Here is an 11797-nt window from a genome sequence, read left to right as displayed (position 1 = left end):
CAGGAACGAAGAAAGAGAGGAAAACTACTTAAAATGTTGATAACGTATAAACAGAAATCAGACTATTACTGGAACTCACTTCTGTTTCTAGTGAACATAATCATCAAGGGGTTGGAAAAATCGCCTTTGGTTGTAAAAAGGATTTTTAGATAAGTGCTCTAAAAGTGTGAAAGCAATAGCTTATACCACAAAGATGTTCCAGACTCATTCCAAGGTGATCCACTCATCTTTACCTGATTCCTCACATTCCTTTTTCATCCTTCCTGGTGTTTCCAGGCACTTAAAATGACAAATTCCACAAAGCCAAGTACAATAAGCTTAATATAACCTGACCTGACTTTTCCATGGAGATAATATGATGTAACTACAGTAAGCATATCTTCCTCGGAGGGGGTGGGAATGGGAGTAGGAAATGGATCCAGAAGAAAAACAAAGCACACGAGTATACAGTAAATAATGATATGGTTAGTGGAAAAATACTAATTTTGTGATATATGATTAAAATAGAATAATAACTGCTTGTTTTTCTTTTGGCCACACCTCCCACACCATAGACTTTATAATATGATGTGCCATAATAAACTCTAGGAACCTAGTAAGCGTGCAAGAGAAATTACAAAGGGAATTACTCAGGATTATTTTTATTTGCTTTAAAAAAAAAAATAAACACACAACCACGGGAATAGTTAAGTGGAAGTAAAGGACAGTTCAAAGAAACAGAAAATTCCAGATAAGGAGTGAGCTCCTGTCTTATCTGTCTGCTATCCTATGGCTTGATAACACATTTTGGTTGCTCAGATGTTGTTTTGTAGTACTTTATGCCAAATGATTGCTTTCAAAATGAGCAAGTTGCTGGGGTCTTCAGGGAAGAAAAGACACTGAAGCACAGGAAAGGAACCTATTGGACATGTTGTGGACATGAAAAAAAAAAAAAGCAAAAGGATCACATTATTTTCTGAAAGAACAAAGGAGAGGTTAAAAGATATAAAGTTTCATTGTTTTCAAGCACCTGTTGTACTATGAGTTAATATAAGTTCTTTTCTGGATGAGTTAAATAGTTTTAAATAATATAGAGATATTTAAAAATTATTATTTTTTCTAAGGATTTTATTTATTTATTTATTCAGGAGAGACACAGTGAGAGGCAGAGACCTACACAGAAGGAGAAGCAGGCTCCCCACAGGGAGCCTGATGGGGGACTCAATCCCAGGACCCCAGGATCATGACCTGAGCCAAGGCAGATGCTCAACCACTGAGCCACCCAGGCACCCCATTATTATTGTTGTTGTTGTTGTATATTTATGGGAATTTTATTTGCCAACATATAACACACAGGGCTCATCCCATCAAATGCCCCCCTTGGTGCCTGTCATCCAGTCACCCCATCCTGCCGCCCCCTCCCCTTCCACTACTCCTTGTTCGTTTCCCAGAGTTAGGTGTCTCTCATGGTCTGTCACCCTCACTGATATTTCCCGCTCATTTTCTCTCCTTTCCCCTATAATCCCTTTCACTATTTTTTATATTCTCCAAATGAATGAAATCATATGTTTGTCCTTCTCCGACTGACTTACTTCACTCAGCATAATACCCTCCAGTGCCATCCACGTCGAAGCAAATGGTGGGTATTGTCGTTTCTAATGGCTGAGGAATATTCCATTGTATACATAGACCACAGCTTCTTTATCCACTCATCTGTCGATGGACACCGAGGCTCCTTCCACAGTGTGGCTATTGTGGACATTGCTGCTATAAACATCGGGGTGCAGGTGTCCCGGCGTCTCACTGCATCTGTATCTTTGGGGTAAATCCCCAGCAGTGCAATTGCTGGGCCATAGGGTAGCTCTATCTTTAACTCTGAGGAATCTCCACACTGTTTTCCAGAGTGGCTGCACCAACTCTATGGTCAACTAATATTCGACAAAAGCAGGAAAGACCAACCACTGGAAAAAGGACAGTCTCTTCAATAAATGGTGCTGGGAAAATTGGACAGGCATGTGCAGAAGAATGAAACTGGACCATTCTCTTACACCAGACACAAAGCTATTATTATTTTAAAATTAAAACATACTTCTCAGACCTTAATTTTTCAATGAATACACAGACTTAAAGTTTATATATGTAGATGTAGCTGTGACGAAGAAAGCCTGGTTTAGCTGAGCAAAAGTGAAGAAGTCTCAGAAACATAAGTTGGCAACATGCTCAACATGATTCCACCATATGATACAACTGCTAAAAAGGCTGAAGTCTTAGTCTGCAGTCACTTATGCATTCACTCAACATCGTTTATCAAGTCTCTAATTTGTGCCAGACATAAGGGGAATCCAGCAATGAATAATAGCACATTGTTCTTATCTCAAAAAGCTTAGCATTTAATGGGGAAAATGTGGCTGTAAAATAAATACTGAATGAATGACTATATAGATAAAATCACCGTTCAATGTCATATGTGCCCGAATAAAGGTGTACATACAAAATGATATTTTTTTTTCAAAATAATATTTAAGAACAGAGGTAGGCAGAGAGGAGATGTCCAAATTCTAAAGAATGAATAAAATTCTACGAGGGAAAAAAAAAATGCTCAGGGTTGGGAAGGGTAGGATTTAGAAGTAGAGTACCCACAAATAAGGGAGACAATTCTCCCAACCTACTTGGTGTAAGTCCAACTCCCGGGGCAAATGAACTGTGTCCACAAGAGACCGCTGTATCGACAGGGAACTTTCTCTGTATGGAATAATTAGAGTCAATGTTAAGTCTGAATCTTCAAGGAAGAAAAGAAGAAAAATATCTGTGTTCTCCTTAGATATTTAAAGATTTTCATGTTAAAAAGAGAGAGAGAGAGAGAGACAAAAAGAGAGAAAGAACAGCTTGTCCTGTTTAGCTTCAAAGAACAGAATAAAGAAGAATGTTGGGAAGAAATTAGAGCGAAGCGAGCAAATTTGGCTTAATACACGGACAGACTTATAACTAGAGCTGTTTCCAAATACAATGTGTCATCACCATGACTGGAGGTGTTGAGGCTGAATGAATTATTGACAGGGATGTTGTAGAGGAGTTTTAGGCATCATGTGGTGAACTGGCATCTACGACCCTTCTCTATTCTGGCAATAATGTAATGTAAAACCAGCCTGAACAGTGGCGGACTTGGTATTCTTTACAAATACACCACTGTCTTAATTCAGGCTGGGCTATAGCAAAAATACCATAGACTGGGTGGCTTATAAACAATAGAAATTCATTTCTTATAGTTTGGGAGCTGGAAGTCCAAGGCTGGGTTGCAGGCATGGTTGATTCTTGTAAGAACACTTTTCTGGGTTGCAGCCTGTTGACTTGTCCTTGTATATTTACATGGTGGGGAGCCAAGAGGGGAAGCACATTCTCTCTTGGCACTTATAAGAACACCAGTACCATTTATGAGATCTCTACCCCCACCGCTTCATCTAACCCTAATTATCCCCCGAAGGCCCCCCCTTCCCAATGACTTCACATTGGAGGACAGGGCTTCAACATATGAATTTGAGCGAAACAAATCCTTCGGTCTTTAACAATTGCATTTGTTATGTTAGGTTTCTGGTTTTCTAATGAGGCCCAAGAGCTGAGGGCAATGGATCACACATGGAAACAGAGTTTCGCCACAGATATTCTAAGAGGTGGACAAAATCACCTCAGCAACCCTTAGTCTATGGTCCACCTCTACCCTATATAAGGAATGATAAAAAGTTTGAGAAAGATTAATAAGAGAGGAAAGAAAAATAGAAGGGAATTAACAGAGGTGAAAACGACTGTGGTGATTTTTTCCTCCCTTCATACAAGCAGAAGAGAGGAGGATCTGCCTTTTCTCCAATTCTAAGCTAAGAGAGAGGGGCAGAAAGCCACCCTTTGCAACAGTAATGGAGAGTCCATCACAAGGAAGGGATATTGACCTCCAGGCTTAATATTTTTGGAGCTTTGGGGCTGTGAGTTGGATGCCACCTGCTATAAACTGAATGCTTATGTCCCCTGGATTCATATGTTGAAATCCTAACCTCCATTGTGATGGTATTAGGAGGTAGAACCTTTGAGAAGTGATTAAATCACAACAGTTGAGCCCCCTGATTAGGACTAGTGCCCTTATAAAAAGGGACCCCAGGTAGCTTCCTTGCCCCTTTTGCCATAAGGGGACACAGCAAGGAGACAGCTGTTTATGAACCAGATATTAGATTTGCCAGCACCCTGAGGTTGGACTTCCCTGTCTCCAGAACTCTGAGACATATATACCTGTTGTTAATAAGCCACTAGTTCATGGAGTTTGGTTATAGCAGCCTGAACAGACTAAGGCATCCCCACAGGACCATGAGCATTCGCAATGAAAGAGGCCTTTGGAAAATTTGGCATATGTCCCTTGGAATATGGGAAGCATGAAGACTGGTGTACGATTCTTGCCTGAAAACAAGGAGAGAAAAATGCTGGGTGAATGATACACATTTCCAGAGTTGGTAGAACAAGCATATGTATTTCCCCAAAAGCCAAGTAGACACTGCCAAAGAGAACTGGGATAGATCCTTTATGAAAGGACCCTGCCCTTGAGGGTTTCTTGCTGGCATGAGAACACCCCAGAGGAAATCCCTGGGCAGGAGTTGAGGGATATTTGTAGGTTCCAAGACAAGGGTCTAGCAGCATGGATGCAAGGGACTGAGAGCAGGGAGTGCTTCTTAAGAACCCACAAAAATCCCCCGAGAGAGAGCTGCTTGGCAGAGACCATGAACCAAATAGTCAAGAAGTATAAGCAGAGTGAGGAAGGCAAGATTTTTGTCTTCTCCTCTCCAGCCAGAGGAGCCTGAAGCAAAAGAGCAAATGGGGGAGGAGTTGACTAAGAAACTTTAGAACCAAAGAAAAGAAAACTTTAAGAACCAAAGTCGTATCCCTGCTCCAACACTGGTCTGGGAAGCCCTCACTCAGATTCCACCTGGGGAGAGGCAGAGCTGCATGGAGGGCAGAATTTCGTTTTTTTTCTTTTTTAGGTAAAACTGGACAACTTAAATCTGAAAAGGATAGTGTTTCCAGTATTAGAAAAATTGTATCTTCTGCCTAAGATACGATCAGCATATGGGGAATGGAGATTGATCACAATTTATGAAAGACAAGGGTGAAAAAATGAAAACTCTTTCCTGAATTCAGGAAGGCCATTTTTTAAAAACTGGCAAAATAAACACATCGCATCAAAAGCAGCTGTGTTTCATTCATACGAAACCCCCCTCATTCACTTATTCATTCAGAATATCCCCTTCTGACTTCCACTATTATCCACCAGATTTTATACAGAATTTAAGTAAATTCAAAATTAGAGTTTGAAACATATTAAAAGAAATGCACTCATGTTTGCGTTTTGAACTTTCTTATAAATGAGATCCCATAGAGCAATTATGGGAATCAGGTTTAGGGGAGAGAAATGAGAGAGAACAAATAGGGCATGATAATTAAGTTTTTGTTCTGCTCTAACTTCACTCTGCTTCGCAGTGAAAAGCAGCAGGATGAACTTCCTTTCTTGGAAACGTTGACTGGGGTGATGGGTTATTGTAAGCGCATTCCCTGCAGTCACCCTGAAGGTTGCCTAACCACAGTGGGCGCCCGTACGGGTTTATGCTACCATCCTGTATTACGTGTGATGACTTGGTAATATAGAGCCCAGTCAGGACTGGTTCCTAGGAGCTTTTTATTGGGTATCACAAAATCCACACTGTGCATACAATTTGGAGCCTATCAAAGCAGATGAGAGCATATTACGCTCACTGTTATGAGGAACAGTTTCAATCAGTATCTTCACTCCAAGTCGGTAGTAGTGGCCTCCTCCAGCACTGAGCTGGGAATGCTGCTATAATCCCATCAGAGGGCAGCAGGAACACCACACGCGATTAGTAACACGTACTCCGACCAAGAAGGGAGAGGTGGCCAGTGGGCCACATATTTGTCATCTCTGAGTTCAAGTCTATTTTTTCTTTCACTACATTCACTGATATTGAGGTATAAGCAGACTGTCGATCCATGTTGAGATGGAGAAAAAATTATGGTTTGACCACAGACAGGTAGGGTCAAGCCACTTTGCAATATCCAAAAAGGCATACTACTTTTGATCTCAATTGTTTGTCTATTAATCCCATGTCAACAGCAGAAAATGAGCAACTAAAGACTTAGTCATCGCAAACTCATGGATCCATAGGATGTGCAGGCAAATGCCCAAAAACCTACCACTAATACCAGATTTCTTGAGCACACACACACACACACACACACACACATCAATTCTGTTATTCAGAGTAATTATGTTCTATTGCTCCATTATTATTCATTAACATTGAGCTCAAGCTCAACAGCATTATAGCTAATGTCTGGACAAAGTTTATCGAACACAGAGTTCTGTAAGGCACATCATACCTTCTTGTACTTAGGAATGCTAGACAGCACTTCTGCACTATACTTGAGGGCACTTTAAACAGTGCAATCACCAAAAAAGAAAACAAACAAACAAACAAGCAAACAAAAAAATCAAGCCAAAACATAGCACTAACTGGACCTTGAAAAGAACACTTGTTAACAGTATGAAAACAGAACATGCACACTGGGTGCCTCGGATTTTTTTTGGTAGGCTCTGTACATGTGCACAAATGATCATGAAAGCATCATGAGTACTGACTTTGGAATTACAAATAAATTTTAGCAAATAAGTGAATTCACAAATACAGAATCTGTGAATAGTGAAGGTAAACTCTGTATGGATGTAACTATAAATGCTACAATGCCAGGATTTTTCATTAGAAACAAAGATGAAACCTGTAATTGACCTCGAGTTTATATTTAATTGAACAATTAGGATTAGCACAAATAAAATAGTTTAAGAAAATATAAGCTGGACATACAAGGAGACCAATACTCAAAAATTAAAATGCTAATAAGGGGTACCTGGGTGGCTCAGTCTGTTAAGTGTCCAACTCTTTTCGTTAAAAGATTTATTTGAGAGAGAGAACATGAGAGAGAGAGCATGAGGGGAGAGGGAGGGGTAAAGGGAGAGAGACCTCAGGATCATGACCTGAGCTGAAGGCAGAGGCTTAACTGACTGAACCACCCAGGCCCCTCCAAGTGTCCAATTCTTCATCTCATCCCAGGTCTCTATCTCACAGTGGGGAGTCAAGCTCTGCATTGGGCTCCACGCTGAGCATGGAGTCTACTTAAAAAATAAATGCTGTTAAAAAAAAAAAAAAACTCCGAGTTTGGAAGACTCAAAGCTGACACATTTTCTAAATAGTGGGAATATTTCTCAGTTCTTGAGTCTTGCAGAGAATTTTTTCTAAGAGGTACGTAGCAGATAGGATACTCCTGTAAAGGTTCGACATGAACAAACGTTTGAAGGCAAACACCACAGGGCCCCCCTATAGTGTTCCAGAACCAGCAAAATACAGAAGGGGAAATGGGGAAGAAAGAAGGGCTGAGCCAACGGGACCACCCAGAGCAGCAGCCTGAAGGCTCCATTCTGTACTCAGAAATACATGCCAACCTAGCCCTCGTGCTCTTATTTCAGGCTCAGGCTCCTCCAGAATAATGGTTGTGCCTTTTATGTATATGTGTATTTAGCTAAATTAAGCATGGGGCACTCTGCACAGGGAAGCACTTGATAAATCTGCTTCTTACTTATTCCTTCACTCCTGCCTCATACAAAAGAAGTGAATGATTACAGTTTTTTACCCTTTCCCGGCAGTGTCACAGTGTGGGAGTAGAGTGTTCCTTCTTACTGCCATTCCCTCTCCCCAGGATAAAGGAGAGAAAATGACTTGAGCCATTACAAATACTACCCTAGGTATATTACTAAGCATTCCCAAGGACGTGGAGACTAAATAAATCCACAATGTGGCATTCAGGGTTGTGGTGGAGTCAGGGGCAATGTCCACAAGGACTTCATTTCTGAAGACTTCCTGAGCATTTGCCCTTGATTAAAGTCTGTGCCCGCGTTGGAAATGAGGGGACTCAATGTTCAGCAATTAGTATTGCACCATGTTTAAATATCCTTCATTAGATGTATTATTTTAAAGCATAGAAATGTTGCATGGTTGTTGCTGTTGCTACAAAAGGTCCTTTTTTACTAAAAGAGGGTAGGCAGACAGATGTTGCTGGGGGAAAGTGACAGACAGGCAATCCTCTTGTTGCGGGAGTCAGCAACATTTCTGTGAATGTCCGGATGATTAATATTTTAGGCTTTGCCGGAGAGTCATCTCTTTCACAACTACTCAACTCTGTCATGAGACAGCACTCACAGATAATACATAAATGAATGAGCATGGCTGAGTTCCAATAAACCGTATTTATTGGCATAAATATTTGAATTTTAAATACTTTTCACGTGTTATGACATATTCTTCTTTGGATTTTTTTCTTTTTTCAACTGTTTCAAAATGTAATGGCCATCGTTACCTTGCTGGACAGACAAATCAGGTGTGACCCCAAAGACTGTAGTTTACTGACCTCTGTTCTTAGGTAAAAGAGGATAAACAACTTTCAGAGGTTAGGAAAGAGAACCTGGGGCAGACTAGGGTATAATCATGAATGCAGGTAAGAGGACAAAGTTCTGAGTCTCTGAAAGGTTTAAGCTCTGCTCTTGAAGGTACGCTCTCCAGGGATGAGGGTCACTGACTTGGGCTGCTGTAGCCTCCTAGGAGAAGATTCTAAAATAGAACCAAAGTAATTGCTTCATCAACCAAAGAGCTAATGCTGCCTTTTAAACCAGTACTACTTAGGCTTAGAGTCTTAATTTCTGGCCTGCCTGTCCCAGCCTCCTGGATTTAATTTAATTACTCTCTGTGGCCTCTGACAGGCTCTGCCTCCCTGAAATTATCTTTTGGAAAGGGCAATCACTTGAGTGGGGGTGGGAAGAGGGACAAGAGGTTGGTTCTGGGCTCCTGGCCACCTGGCTGTCACTAGAGTCCTGATCTAAAGAGTTGACAGAGATTTCCATGATAAGAATTTTAACGATAAAGATAATTAACGCTGAAAAATGATGACTTTCACATAATGGCTTTGCATATGTAGTTTGGTTTTGTAAAGATAAACTCCGAACTGGTCTATTCCACCCCAGGTGCTACACGCAGTCATTTTCTTCAAGATATGGGATGGAGCTGGTCTTGGCCTTGTATAATAATGATCCATCTCCCCACAGTCATTCGAGTGACTAACAAGTGTTAAACCCTTAGTATACACCAAGGATCTCACATAGGGTGCTTGATTTATACTTCATGAGACCCTTGACACTGACCACCATTATTATGACTGCCCTGCAGATGACTAACATGAAGCTCCTAAGTGCTATGTGGCTTGTTCAAGCTAGCAAGCAACAGAAATAGGTTTCAAACAGGATTCAAACCCAAAAGGCCCCATTACAACATGTGGACTCCTTACTGATTTATAACATGAAGACATTAGTATGTTATATCACTTGCTGAGGGTTTGGAGACTTAAATTTTCCAGAATCTGGCCGAGAACCAAAAGGCCTCTAAACAGCCTTGCCAATGCTCAGGAATTCAGGCTTAGATTTCACCAAAAGGCGAGTCCATCAGCCATCACTCAAAGACCACCTATGTTTATGAGAGATGTCATTTAATCAGTTTGGTTACCTGGTTTTCCGATTCCAAACAACATATTACAAAAGAATTCAGGGGGATCTTAGGAGAAGAGTGGACTGGATAGTTTAACAACTGGAAAACAAACAGAAAATAATCATGACATAAGGATGCAAAATATATTGCTGTCTGGGGCCATTTAATGTAATGCCTTTACTCTCTTTTATATTGTGGTGTAGCAGTTAATTTTCAAAATTAAAATGAGTCATCAAGAAATGCTTAATTTTTGCTCATCATATTCTGCTTATAGAAGCAAGAAAGTTTGTAAAACATTTTTTTTGGATTTTTTAAAAATCAAAACTAGCTTAAAATGGAAAGAAAGCTTGATGGCTTAAAAGGATACATATCAGCTATACACAAATCTTATTCTATTGCCTAGCAGCACTGGGCATTCTTTACACAAGTCCAAGTCTCAGGAGATGGCTACCCAGGAGATATCCCAGGAGATAGTAACCCAGATACATATCCCAGGAGAGTCCTGTAGGGCTCTCCGGTAAGGGCAATGCATATGCATGAGAAGTCTAAGAGCTGAGCCAAACAACTTCTCACCAAAGGATTAATCCTTAGAGGCAACATGCCAAAGGCAAGATGTAAAATCAGTAACCAGGAAATAGAGTTAAAGGCTAATTTCCAGGAAAGTATCAATCATTCCTTAAAGTTGAAGAGTTAGGGCAGAAGAGTGAACCAGACAGTGGGTAAGATTTTTTTTAAATGTCCCAAAGAAACAAGTGGATAAGAAAAAGATGGTTTTATACATGAGAGCGTTTCACCTTTAGATGTAAGCCAGAATGGAGCCTTCTCCTGGTAATGAATTTCTCAGGTCAAACCAGCCTACAGGATACACTAGCAGCACTTCTAATCTACGCCAGCATTTTGTTTGGCTGATTCCTAGATTTAGGTCCTTCTTTTTCACTTTCTTATCTTGCAGTAGGGGGACTGGAGGAGATGTTTCCAATGTATAGCTCAGCCTAGATCTCAGCTTTATAATGTGCATTCTCTTATGTTTCTGTCTCTATTCTAAGCTTCTACCTCAACATCCTTATAATAATTCCTAGAGGTGAGGACCTCCCTAGTTATATTATAAGCATTATAAGGAGGATGGAGATATCATACATGACTTTGCGATATATTTCTCATTAAATATTCTCTTAATTGCTCGTAAAAATATTGTTCAGAAATATCAATATTTCAAACATGCAATCTCAGATTTCCTCCATCATTACTAGAAGCATGGCAAAAATCCATGGGAAGTGAAAACCAAGAATCTTTTTAGCTGAATTCATTTTCTGTCTTGGAGGGCAAATATATTTTGATTACCATAAATTAAGGCACATGCCAATATTTTTAGGCTCCAGTTGGAAATCTCTAAAGTTAATGATTTGCTCTTTTATCTTGAACTTATATTGCTGAGAGTTATTTGTTTTTATTGGCAAAAAAATTTACTAAATAAATCTTGGCTTTATTTCCAGTGGAATTTCTCCAATCACTTTTGTAGACCTTTCCCACTTGCTAGCCTTTTCTCTGTGTGGTCTTATCTTCTGAAGTCCTAAAGAAATGGTCACTTGCAGTCTGGCCATTACCCTACTTCCCCTGCCTTTGGATGCAAAGACAGGGAGAATTAAGCCTACAACTTAAAGTAAACTTTGTGCTTAGTCCAATTACTCATATAAATAAATAAGCAAGCAAGTCAGCCACCAAGATATTGAAATTCACCGTTGGCTTTCACTAAGTCACCAGTCAACTTTTTGAGCGAGTAAAATGTAAGGTCAGTGAAAGTTAGAGCCATGTCTGTCTTGTTCTTAGGTATTTCAACATCACTTACAATATGTGAAATAAATGAATGGATCAATAAATATATACTAAATCAATGAATGAATAAACCCTTCTACCAGCACACCCCATCACCTGAAACCATTCCAGGCATGTATACATAGACTTGATTAAACATACTAGCACATATTAAGCAGAAAGGTGAAGCTTGCATCAGAAATATAAAGCTTCTCTTTTTTCTTCTCTTCTTTGTAGATAGAATAATGGCAGAGTTCTTTAAATGTTCAAGAATAATTTTAAAATATTTTAACTTCAAAATAAGAAAAAAAAAACTTTAACAGGGATCATAAAATCAGAGAAATAATGATAGGTCTATATAAATACATAAT

This window comes from Canis lupus, chromosome 33 (assembly GCF_011100685.1).
Source record: "Canis lupus familiaris isolate Mischka breed German Shepherd chromosome 33, alternate assembly UU_Cfam_GSD_1.0, whole genome shotgun sequence".
Lineage (NCBI taxonomy): Eukaryota > Metazoa > Chordata > Mammalia > Carnivora > Canidae > Canis > Canis lupus.
The sequence above is the reverse complement of the archived record's forward strand: the minus strand, read 5'-3'. Positions refer to the sequence as shown.